General features: G+C 35.2%; 1 protein-coding gene across 6 annotated transcripts in view; it reads left to right on the top strand.

Moving 5' to 3' along the window:
• Positions 1–12,642, top strand: part of Dlgap1 (DLG associated protein 1) — a 912,507-nt gene that overhangs the window by 261,747 nt on the left and 638,118 nt on the right. The window lies entirely within an intron of this gene.

The following is a 12,642-nucleotide window of genomic DNA, read 5'->3' as shown; positions in this document are numbered from 1 at the left end:
CAATTTTTATATCTGATGGTATAGTTGAGAAAAACTGACATCTTAATCATATTAAGTCCCTCTTGTTCTGTTCATTACTTAGATCTTCTTTGATTTCTATCATCAGAGTTCTGTAGGTTCACTGCCTCCTTTCTAGATGACCTGTTTTGCAAGTTAATATTTCTCAATATAAATATAGTATAATTCTAACCACTTCCACTTTTAAACTACCACTGTTTTTAAATAATATTCTCTAGTAGTCAAGAACAAAAGGAAAAGTTATGTCTGGAAAGGACTTAATGAAATAAAAACAAAAATTACATGAGTAATAGCGGGGAGTTACTAAGAAACAATTTCTTCAATATTTTTAAGGCATAAAATCCAGTCATTGAGGACAGATAGGCCCTAGTTGCAAAGTGTTCATCGAATAGAAATGACTTTCATAAAAACTGCAATTTTTATATCTGATGGTATAGTTTCTGAGTTTTTATAATCTTCTGCAAATTACAAAAGAAACTAAAAAGTAATCCATAATTATTGAGAGTGTTTATGATTAAATGCTTAATATGATGAAATGTGGAATAATAAAACATTGACAACAATATAATTTAAAAATGATGTCCCAATAGTGAAATCCACTGATTTAAAGGTCTCCACATGAAAATGTCTGATTTAATTTGATCTCTCAATGACTTTAAGTTTTCTACATCACTGCAAAGTGAATCTGAGACAGTTCATACGAGTCAGTCCTGCTGGGAAATATTGTAAAACATAGTTGATTTTTAATAATTTTTAAAAATTGAATTAGTAGATAAAATAAACAAATAGAAAGTAACTAGGATTCATAAAAAGTTATTACAGTTTTTAGATGGAACATATAAATAAGCACAAAAACTGACACAAATTTTTGAAAAAGGAGCTTCTTCTCAATCAAAACAAGGAAGGAAAGATATTCAGATACCAATGTTCTTTACACATGAATTTTAGTTATAAAATTTATTCTTTAAAGAACAATTTGCTGATGAAAAAGAAAAGATAATACAATATTACAGGCAAGACTAGTTCCTTTTTGGTCAAAGTTGTGTATCACTTTGTTTAGAATTATATCGAATATCATAGTGACAATACAGAAAATGAATGATAATAATCACAATTTAATTTTCATCTAGTGGAATTCTTTTATTTTTTTGGTACAGGGGATTTAACCCAGGAATGCTTAACCACTGAGCCACATCCCCAGCCCTTTTTATATAGTTAGTTAGCTATTTTTGAGACAGGGTCTTACTGAGTTGCTTAGGGCCTCTCTAAGTTGCTGAGGCTGGCTTTGAACTCCTTCCTCAATCTCCTGAGCTGCTGGGATTACAGGCATGTACCAGCATGCCTGGTGATTGAAATCTTATACTTACATTTATATGCATACAATATTAATACACTAGGAATTTTAAAAGGGAGTTTCTCTAAGAAAGGTTTTAGTTCTTATTGTGTCATTGTCTAAAATTATACTAAAAACCAACTAAAATACTTTAAAGAAAGAAATTAAACGTTAAATACAAAGAATTATTTGGGACATGTTTATAGGAGCATTTGCTTTATGCCTTGGTAAATGCACTAAATGTTGAGGTAAATAGTATTTAACAGGTACTTTACAGGGCCCTGGGAATAAAAAGATGAGTAAGAACACAATGATAACAGAATTACACAATCTTGCGGAAGGTAGGAATGTGAGCTGATCATTAGAATCAGCTGTAGTAGGTGGTCTAATATTATATGAATGTCCATAAAATGTCAAAGGAGCCCAGAATAGTTGTGAGATTGGAAGAATATCTGAGTGACAGTGCTGAACACTGTTTACATATAATTCAACACTCAAAATATTAATGGTGCTTTGGGGGCACTTGGAATAGAGGAAAACATTGATTCATTATAGTGGTACATATGGTAGCTTGTACAAGTATTGTGAGATCCCCAAACTCTAGCAAAATAGGCTATTTTCCCTCCTAACAAAATAAGAGCACAGTGATTTTCTTTTTTAATTACAAAAGAGAAGGCAGAGAGCTTTTGGTCTTTTATCCAAGTAGTGGGACCCTGGGTGGTATGTTTTACTCTCTTCATAGGTTTATTGATGCTTAGAAATACTGTCATTGAACGAATCAGCATGGCTGTTTGTGAGGTTTATATACATCCCCAATTTACTAAATAGATTTTGAATAATAACCCTAATGTATATAGTGAGAGATTTGTCTTCTCTGGGTAAACTAAAATTATGGTCTGCCAAAGCCCAACAGGACAATTCTTGGCTTTTGAAACAGTTTATTTTTAATGCAGCATTAGCTGGTAAAGACCTGGTTATCTGGTCTAACAACAGAATATCTTTGTCTCCATGTTAATAAACATAAATAATTAACGTACCGTTTGGTAATGCTAGAATGGCTGTGGATTTTCTTCCCTAAGGGTTTCCGTTGGAGTGCCTAATGCTGCTCCATGAACTGTGCAGAAGCAAATTTAGGTCATGATCAATACGAGCAATTAAAAAGCCTTTAACAAAGTGGCTACGGCTTTGAATTCATTTAATTATCTTACACCCAGTGTGAGAAAAGGTTACTTTTTCCTCTTAGAGTTTATCCGGAATTATTTCTAACATTTAAAAGATCTTTCTTCCTTTTTGGAATACAGATTTGCTTTGCATGAACCAGTTCTATTAGTCTAAATATAGACTCCTCGTAGAATATTATGAACTTTCCTGGGTGGGTATTTATGTACACTCTGTGCTGTCACTCTCTACAGTAAGATGAGAAAATACCCTCAGGTCTCTTTTCTACTGTGAAAGCTCTATGGAAAAAAAAATGAAAGGAAAAGATTTGCTTGGACCCTATTTGATGTGAAGAAGAGGACAGTGTTTTCAGATCTTAGTGATAGAGTCAAAGGCATAATTAATTTACAGATGCTACTAAGGCTTAAAGAAATGGATCCCCATAAAACCTATGTAAATGTTATTTGTTGTCTTCCAAGGGAACCTACGTGGCACATAGCTTTTCTTGGCTTCTAGAAGGAACGTTGGAATCCAAGAATCTTTCCTCGTTGAAGGAAAGAGGATACACAGGACCTTAAAGTAACCACATAATCCAAACAAAATAAAAATTTACCGAAGTCAAGAAAGAAGGCTAAAATCTCAGGAGAGAGAGTAAAAAGGCACTGGAAAATTTTGTCAATAATCATAAATATATAATTTATATATATATAGTCAATAAATACACATATTTATTGAAAAGGCAAATATATGTAAGATATATAAGGAAACTTTCTTTTTAATCTATTTACTCTGATTCCATTTATGAAATCTTGATAGAGCCCTCTTCTAAGTACTTATTTCCTCAGCCTCTCATAGTCAATCAATTAACAGTCATTCTGTTTTGTGCTATAACTAAACTTGTGCATTAAACTCAATTAGTGAAAAGCATTTGCTTTGAGTCGGGCATAAAAAGGGTTGATGGTTTTCAGCCTGACTGGTGCATTCAACGTTTTTGCATATTCAAGATGCGAAGAAGTTGATTTGAGTTAACTTTTTATTTTTGAAGACGCTTTTTGTGTGTTTGTGTTTGTTTAGTTTTCTTATAGCCTGTTTTGGCAGCTCATGTTTCTGCAACCATCAGATCTTAACTAGTCTGTAAATAATAGAGATTAATTTATAATTGCTACTTTTAACAAGTTTAACTATGATCATCTTCAACTTCCTTCCTTGTCCACAGTCTTCTCCAAATATTGTTCTCTTCCTTCTTATCTTTATGAAGTGAATTCAGTGTCATCAATCATTACCAGACATCTGGGCTTCATATGGGCAGCTGTTTTTTATTTCACTTGGTTCTACCTTTCCATGATCCAGTGTTTTCTAACCAGATTCCTAACCAAAAGATCCTCTAGAGTCAGTGGTGTGTAGCTGGTAATATGTGTCTGGTAATAGTTAATAACCAGCATAGGGGAATAAAATGTTTTCCTTCAACTGAGCTGGAATAAAACCCCATAATGAAAGATAGCTTCAGGTACACACCTGTAATCCCAGCAGATCAGGAGGCTGAGGCAGGAGGAGGGCTCGTTCAAGGCCAGCCTATGCAACTAAGTGAGACCCTAAACAATTTAGCAAGATTCTGTCTCAAAATTAAAAGGGCTGGGGATGTAGCTCAGTGGTTAAGTGCCCCTTGGTTCAATCCCCATTTCCTAATAACGGAAGACTCTTTCACAAGAGAAAAATAAACAAAAACGACATGTATAAACACACACACATACACACGCGTGCATACACACACACACTACCCAGAGAATAAATATAGTTCTCAAGGAAGTAACTGTGAATTCCAGGTTATATGGCATCTTCAACAACAACAACAACAACAAAAAAAAAAAAACAGTACATTTTTAAAGCGGTGTCAAGCCAGACAAAGGACTTTGAGTCTCTAGAAGTGGCAACGTGTGGGATAGCAAATAAATGGAAGACAAAGGCTAGTTAATCTTGTTAATGTAGATTCCCCTAGTACCATCTCCGGGCTCCTAAGGGTCCAAGTTGTCTTCACTGGTTAGCCATTGCTCTCCCTGATAAATGGTGGGGGGAATACGGTTTGCCTTTATAAACTATACCTTTCTTTTAGGCAAATAGAAGAATGTCAGAGAACTGTCCTGCTTCTGCTTTTCCTTATTTGCCTTCAGCTCAACCATCCTGATTCCCCAGAGACATACTTTGAGGTACCATATTCTGGGAACACTTGCTAGCTTCCAGAGGATTGGTACCAATTTCTTTGACCAACTTCATGCTACTAGCTTCAAGCTACTAGTAAGTCTCCACAAACCTCTGCTTAGGATAGACATGTGCACAGTGTCCCAACTGGTGGTCACAGCCCCAGCACACTACTGCACAGTAGACCTTGGCATGAGGTTCTAAATCCCTGCATGGTCTTCTTCTGCATGGTCTTCATCGAGAACTGCAGATTGAAATACACATATTGCTAGTAACCCTTATATCAATTAGTAATACTGATGCTACTTTCTCAATTAAAAACTCCCCTCATTTGTTTCCTCATAACAAACAGAACATCATCTACACAAAGGGTAGACTACAGATGTGTTTATTGGAACAACACATGAATACGTTCCATGTGAGAACTGACAATTTGAAATACCAAACATTAAAAAAAAAGAAATTTTAATGAGAGAAATAAACTATTAAAGGTTGATTTTTTTTGTTTGTTTGGATATAGTAATAAAGATGTTGCAAGTTGGGTCCTTGAAATGCAATCAGAAGATTAGATAGAGGAGCTTTAGGTTTTGTCATGAATAAAAATGTTTGACCAAGATAAAAGTGCTTCTCCTCATTTACTGACATATGACAGGTAACCATTGCTACATTTTCTCCTTTATGCCACCCTAGTATATTTTTCAACCAACTGTGAAATTAAAAAATCCTCCCTGTAGTAGTTGGATCCAGTTTGTTAGTTTGTATCTTATCAAAAACTGTTTAAATGCATCTCTGGTGACATTTCAATGATAATTAAAAGCTGGATCACAAAGTTTCAGGAGTGAAGCATATATTTTCAGTTACTACTTTACCCATCTAGTATAATCAGGCAAGAAATGAGTCTATTATACGAAATAAGGGCCTAATTTTTATATAGTCTTAATTTTATTATTCCATTTATGAATAACCAGGATGAGAAAATGGATAAATGGGTCTCTGTTTTATAAAAGAAATATAAAAAAATCCTAGACATAAGTCATCTTAGGTCAGATAGTCATGGACACTAACAAAATATTATTTCATTTTTACTCTGTGTCTTATGTCCATTAGTTTAAATTCTTGGTGTTGAAACTGCTGAGCAGTCTCCTAACTGGTTCCTCTCTCTAGACCATTCTTTTCTAGACCTTACTACACACCACACTAACTGCCATCTTCTGAAAGTAGTGATCTAAACATTTGACTACCTGGTAACTTTTTGCTGAAGGCCAGTTTCTGGTACCTCTTCTGATTTAGAAGCCGTCTCTCCTTCCTCTGAATGTATCTACATACTATGTTAAAAATGTAAAAACCTTCTCTGTCTAGAAAACATCTTTATGATAAAGCAAAGCAATAAAATGTTAATAGTAGGTGGATCTTGGTAAAGAGTCTATGTATTCGGTGGTAGATGCCTATAAAAAAAATGACAGGGGAGACTGATGCAGGAGGATCACAAGTTCAAGGGGGAGCCTCAGCAAGTTAGCAAGACCCTGTCCCAAAATAAAAAATAAAAAAAAAAGGTCTGGGGATGTAGTTCTGTGGTAAAGCGCTTCTGGGTTCAATCCCCCCACCCACACACATACAAAGAAAAGACTTTTATTCTTTGTACTATTCTTGCAACTTGTTTTGTATTTAATATTTATTTCTAGATAAGTAATTGTAGAAAAACCCTTAATATACAATCTCAATCAATAAAATAGCAATGATTTTCCTTTATATGCCATCTGCTCCAGTTACGTCAGGTGATTATGGTATCCGCTTTGAATGAAGCCTTTCAAGGTCTGCATTTCCTGATAGAGAAATTTTCTACACATTTGATATATCATATTTGGCATATTTAACTTTGCCTCCTAACTGGCTTCTTTTTCCAGACTGTTATTTTCTAGACCTTTTTACCAGGAGGAAAAGTCAAATATGCAGAAAATTAAGAAAAGGTAAGTTGTTTTGGGTGGTATGATCAACTTTCCCAGTTTTCCTGAGACTGGTGGGTTTCCCAAACATAAGATTTCCATTGCTAAAAATAGTACTGTTCCAGGTAAACCAGAGTGAGTTAGTCACCAGCTTTGGAGGAACTCTGAGCAGATGATTATTGCTAACACCAAAAGCCGGTGTCGAGAGTGCTGGGTAATAGCTTCAGATGAAGGCACTTCAGTTTCATCCTGTGGGCAGTGGGGAACCAAACAAGTGCTTTCAACTGCCATGGGAGAGAGTTTTGTTGGCAGAAAACTAATCTTTGGTAAACACACCATGGTCCTGTGGAAGATGTAGTTTGCTCCATTGTTTGAACCTCCATATTGCCTACTCAGTGAAATCCAATTTCCTTAAGTCAGAGTAGAAGAAATAAGAATTACCATACACATGGGGCTATATAACTGACTCTCCCTCTTACCCCCAAAGTTGTGTTGCTGTGCTCAGTTAGCAAATATGGACCCAGAGGTCAGAAAGGGGAAGTACTCCTACCCAGGCACTGAGTTGCATGTGGGAACATTAGAAATCACACTAGTGGCTGCCTCCAGAATTCTCTTTTCTGGTCCCTGTTTGACACAACCTACTCCCCATTGAAAGCCATGTGCGAACCACACAGCTCTGCTCACATTTTGAGATAAGCTGCATGCTTTTCCTTTGTAGGCAGCTCATTCTTAGGTTCCACTCACCTAAAACCTTTTCATTCTTTAATGATACTTCCTCCATGTGAATTCCTTGATATTGATCCAGCTACAAATGGTCTCTCCTATCTCGGAACACCTGGCATATTTTGTTTATTTCGTTCACATAACACTTCCTATTTGGACATATACTTAAGAGATAATATAATAAAAATATATGTTTGCAGACAAGATCTCAATCATCTCAAATTGTGGGTAGTATGCCATCTTCATCTGTCGCCCTATGCTAATTGAAATGATCTTAAGAATTTTAGTTTACACAGAAAATTTTATACCACAAGGGAAGTGGTATAAAGATAGCCTGATCTCTGAACCATCATCAATAATGCAATTTTAGACCTCTTAAGGTCAAAAAATGTACCTCCCAAAGTTTTTGTTTTCTTTTTTTTTTTTGATACTAAGCACTATATTTTGAACATATAAGGCATTTGATAAATGTTTAATGGCTAAATCAAAGGCTTTATATAGGATGGTGGCATTGGAATGGAAATAAAAAAGGATTGTTGTAAGGAAGAATAATAACTAAGATTTGATAAACGGCTAGATATATGTTGAATGTAGCTTCTGAGAGAGAATTCAAAATGACTGAAGTTTTAATTCTAGGATTCACAAATGAAAAAGAAGAAAGAGTTCATTTCCTTTTTCCTTTTTTTTTAAAGATTAAATTATCAAGCCAATAAAACCACATAAGATTGCTGTAAGGCTCCTTGGTGTTAAAACACCTATATGTCAGACGCTAGGCAAATGTACTAGTCATCCCAGTAGTATGATTTTTTTAATATATTATTCTGTACCTTGGTTTCCTCATCTCTCATAGAATGATTATTATAGTATTTCTCATAATTAATGGAAAACATTTACCAGAATACCTTGTAGTCAGTGAGCACTAAATCAACAAGAACAATAACAGAAGTAGTGACAATTATTTTAATGTCTAAAGGAAATGATCTTAAGAATTTTAGTTGATATAGAAACTAGCGCAACATATTTTATTGAACAGTGAACATTTCTGCCTGGGAACATCATTAAGGCCATTATTTTGACAGCCCTTACAGTTGTTGGTGTCATTTAGCAGAATTCACTGCACTTTCAGACAATTCCAATCAACAGTGATGACTTTTCACTTATTGCATGATGACATTTTTATGTTCCAAAATCCCCATCAACTTGAAGGTTAAAAAATTGCAGATTTATCCAATAAATAAAAAGCTTGTTTCTTTATCTTAAGTTTAAAGGACAGAATTGCCTTTTAATCTATACTTTGCTGTCCTGCTGCTTGACTGATAGTAAAAGCAAAGGAGCTGCTTTTAAATAAATCTCTTAACACATAAATATTTGACAATTTTAGAATAGGAATCAGGTTTCTAACATATTGTGATTTTCATAATAGATTCATAGTTTTCTTGCAATTGATTGGTTGATTATAAAAGAAAAGGTACTGGAGACTGAATTAGAACAAGATATATTCCATGCTTTTGTAATTATGTCAAAATGGATTCTATTGTCATGTATAACTAAAAAGAACCAATAAAAATGTTATGAATAAAGTTATATTTCTAAATATCCTGACATCGCATAAGTAGTCATTTTCATTATGATTTAGACTTTTCTATATTGAATAGTCTTTGTAACTATACAAATACTCTAAAAAGCAATATGAAAATTCATTTCAAAGAAAAAATATATATATATTATATATTATATATTATATATTATATATATTATATATTATATTATAAATATATATTTACTATTTATATTTAACTTGCATGAGATTTGTCAAGCTCTGTACATTTTAAGACTCTTAGAATCAAATCGCTTGGAATTTTTTAATATAAAGTTTAAAAAGTCTTTCCTTTCAACATAGTTTAAATTAACACCATTCTGAATTTTCATGAATGTTGTTGACTAATTTGTCAAGGAAATGGGCATGAAAAAATATCTATTTGAACACACACTAAGCAGACATTTAATTTAAGCACCTAATTCTATTTCTCAGTCACCATCCTAGGTAGTATAGGTTGCATAAAGATAAATAAGATTTACTTTATGACCTTAAGAAGATTATTCCTATTTAAAAGTAAAACCACTGTACAAAACAGAAAATACATCATAAAACGAACTGTGATATCTTCTAAAATGTTTTAGGATCAAGGTAGACAGTGACCAAAATACCTATTTATGGGAATAATAAAAGATTTCATTTGAAACAATCTGAGAGTGTAAAAACATATATATGTGATCATGTGTGTGTGTGTGATGTGTGTGTATGTGTATACACCTTTCAGAAGAGTGTTGGTCAGCACTGTACATTTCAGTGCATTATTTTTAAAAATATTTTTTTCTAATCTCAAAGAGATTTTACTTGAAACATAGATTTTGAGATGCTCCAAGAATCACACATGTAACAAATATAAAGGCAAAATTTTTAAAGACTTTATGTGACTATCTTTTCCAGGACTCTCTGATTTCTATAGGTAGACTGTCTCCATGGTAGTGTAATCTGAATTTCAAAAGTTCATAGTAGCTGAATGGAATTTAATAAAGATTTGAACAAAAATGGTAAGGATTGAAACATGATCAGTATGGAATGATATTTCAATAGGAAGAATTGGATTTCGATGGAATATGATTTGAATGGGGTGTGAATAATAGAGATGCGGAAATATGTCTGGAAACTTAAGGATAAAAGAACTAGAATATAATGAGTGGGAATCAGATTTCTTTCCAAGCAAAGGAAATTGTGTATATGCATCTGTGTGTGTGTGTTACGTTCAAAAGCAAGACACATGCATTAGTCAAGTGTTAATCATGAAAACAGCTTCTATGAACATTGTGGGAATGTAGTATTTAATATGGGAATTAGACCCTGAACAATTGAGGCAAAAGGTAGGAGAGGGAAAATATGTCAGGGCTGTCCTGCAGGATCAGGGCAACAGCCCTTCCCTAGACCATGTTAGGGTGAAGCCTTCATGGAAATCCAGTCAATCAATCATATTATTTCAATGACATGAAACCACAAAGATGGAGCTTATGGAGAGGTGAGTGAGTGCCAGCCCTGGGGAAACTGTGGCTCCTGAGTAGCTCCCATCTCTAAGGGACTGCGGACACCCAAGAGCCAGCTGGGAACCTGGGACTGGTGTTGATCAGCCAAGCCAATGTGTAGGAAGTTTATCTGGACACCGATGCAGGAAGCAAGGACAGCTAAAACTTGCTGGGCCCCTTTGACTCTTTCTTTTCCTTTTTGGCACAAACCACGCCTGAGTGCATGTGCACACCCCACCCCCCCTCCCCATACAAACACACAATCTTCAGTTGCAAGGATCCAATAGAAAGCCAAATGAGGAGATCATAAACAACGTGATTCCTCTGTGATACATCTAATGAAACCGACTTTGAAGCCATTTTTCATTTTTTTAAAATTTATTGGCACATAATAATAATCAATCATTATGAAATTCAATACACATATACAGTGTGTGCCTCTACATCTTTTTATCACCATGACTCCCCTTGACAACTTCTCAAGAATAGGAGCACCTGTGCCATACCACCTTCCAAATCTCACACAGGCTCCTCTTAGCCAACCTAACTCAGAACAATGGGAGAAGACGGGATTCTGGGCCAAGTAATTCTTAGGCCCAGCGCTGGCACAATATGACCCAGGGCATGAACCCTGTGACATATTAGTAGTATTCATGTTAATAATGTGTGGACCAAAAATGGAGTGAGGGTGAGGAAGAAGAAGGAAGGGATCACTACAGTAGTACAGGAGAGTACAATAAGCATCCAAATTAGGTAACAGTAGAGATGTAAAGAAGGTTCCTGGAAAGGGACAGGGGGAGGAAGACTAAAATCAAAAGACAATATTACAACGAGTTTAGCTTGAAAACCTTAATTGACTTTTCCAACTCTTTTTAGGTGGTGGTACCGGGGATTGAACTCAGGGGCACTTGACCAAATAAATATTTTATTTAGAGACAGGTTCACACTGAGTTGCTTAGTGACTCACTGTTGCTGAGGCTGGCTTTGAACTTGCAATTCTCCTGCCTCAGCCTCACGAGCCTCTGGGATTACAGGCATGTGCCACTATGTCCAGCCTTAATTGACTTTTATTTGCAATTCTGGAGTTGGAAAACAATTCCTTTCATAAAACACAAGGAACGTTCTGATAACCTGAACAGAGAAGCTTGGTTGTGTAAACAGAAAAGGCTGAAGAGAGCAGAAACAAAATCCAAAAAGCAGATTGTCATTTCAAAGTTACTTTCCTTGTAAAGTTTAAAGCAAAAGAGATACTTCCTTATCATGCAGGTTAAAACTGGCTTGTTTGGGGTTTTGACTATTATCTCTCATTTTTTCAATTTCTCTGAAGGTCAAATAAACCACTGAGTTTGGACTTGGTGACATGGAACTTTAGCATGAGTGACTCCATTTTTGTTGGGCCAGTTGGGCCTAGATCAGGAGCTCAACCCCAAATCAATGGCTGCCTGTAAGCTTTCTTTAACACTAAGATGTAGAAGTTACCTCCAGGACTTTGTACTTGTGTAACATGAATTTGCTGAAAAAGAAGCCTGGTTTGTAATAGAAATAAACTTGGTTTTCGAGGTGTGAAGGTGTGGCATAACTCGTGAGAAACAGAGCACAGTAAACATCCAGAAATGAAGATCTGGGACCCTTGAGACAGAAATTCAGGGGTCATTCCTTTAGAAATGACAGGGTCAGTACAACGTATAACATGTAGTGAAAAGGAAATTCAGAGAGTCCAAGCTTCTCACCTAGAGAAAGGCAATAGATGAGGTGGCTGCCATCTTTGTGTTGCATGTCTAGGGAATGTGGGGCACCTGGAAGGGAAAAGAAGCTATGTGGACAGTTCTACATATTTCCTGTCTATTTTTCAGAGCTGGGGTATACCTGCTGAGTGTGTATTTGGAAAACAATGATAATCCTGAGGCTTCTTCTGCCTCTGAAGAGAGTAAAGAAGAATGTCACTTAATCAGCTGGTTTCCAACTGGAAAAGGCAGCTTAACCTCAACACTTAGAATCCCTATCAGTGGGAAATCTGAGAAAATAAAACCAACAAATATAAATGCATGCATACATACACATATAATCATATTTCCTGGGAATGTTTTGCAGTGCCAATACAATCATCTTTGCTGATAAGAACATGGATATTGAGTTTCTTCTTTATATTTCCCTTATTTATATTTTCCTTTAAAATTTTTTTAACCATGTAAT

This window comes from Marmota monax, unplaced genomic scaffold (genome assembly GCF_021218885.2).
Source record: "Marmota monax isolate L192 unplaced genomic scaffold, Marmota_monax_Labrador192_F-V1.1 WCK01_AAM20220418_F8-fsc00103, whole genome shotgun sequence".
Taxonomy (NCBI): Eukaryota; Metazoa; Chordata; class Mammalia; order Rodentia; family Sciuridae; genus Marmota; species Marmota monax.
This window is presented reverse-complemented; position numbering and strand designations above follow the sequence as displayed.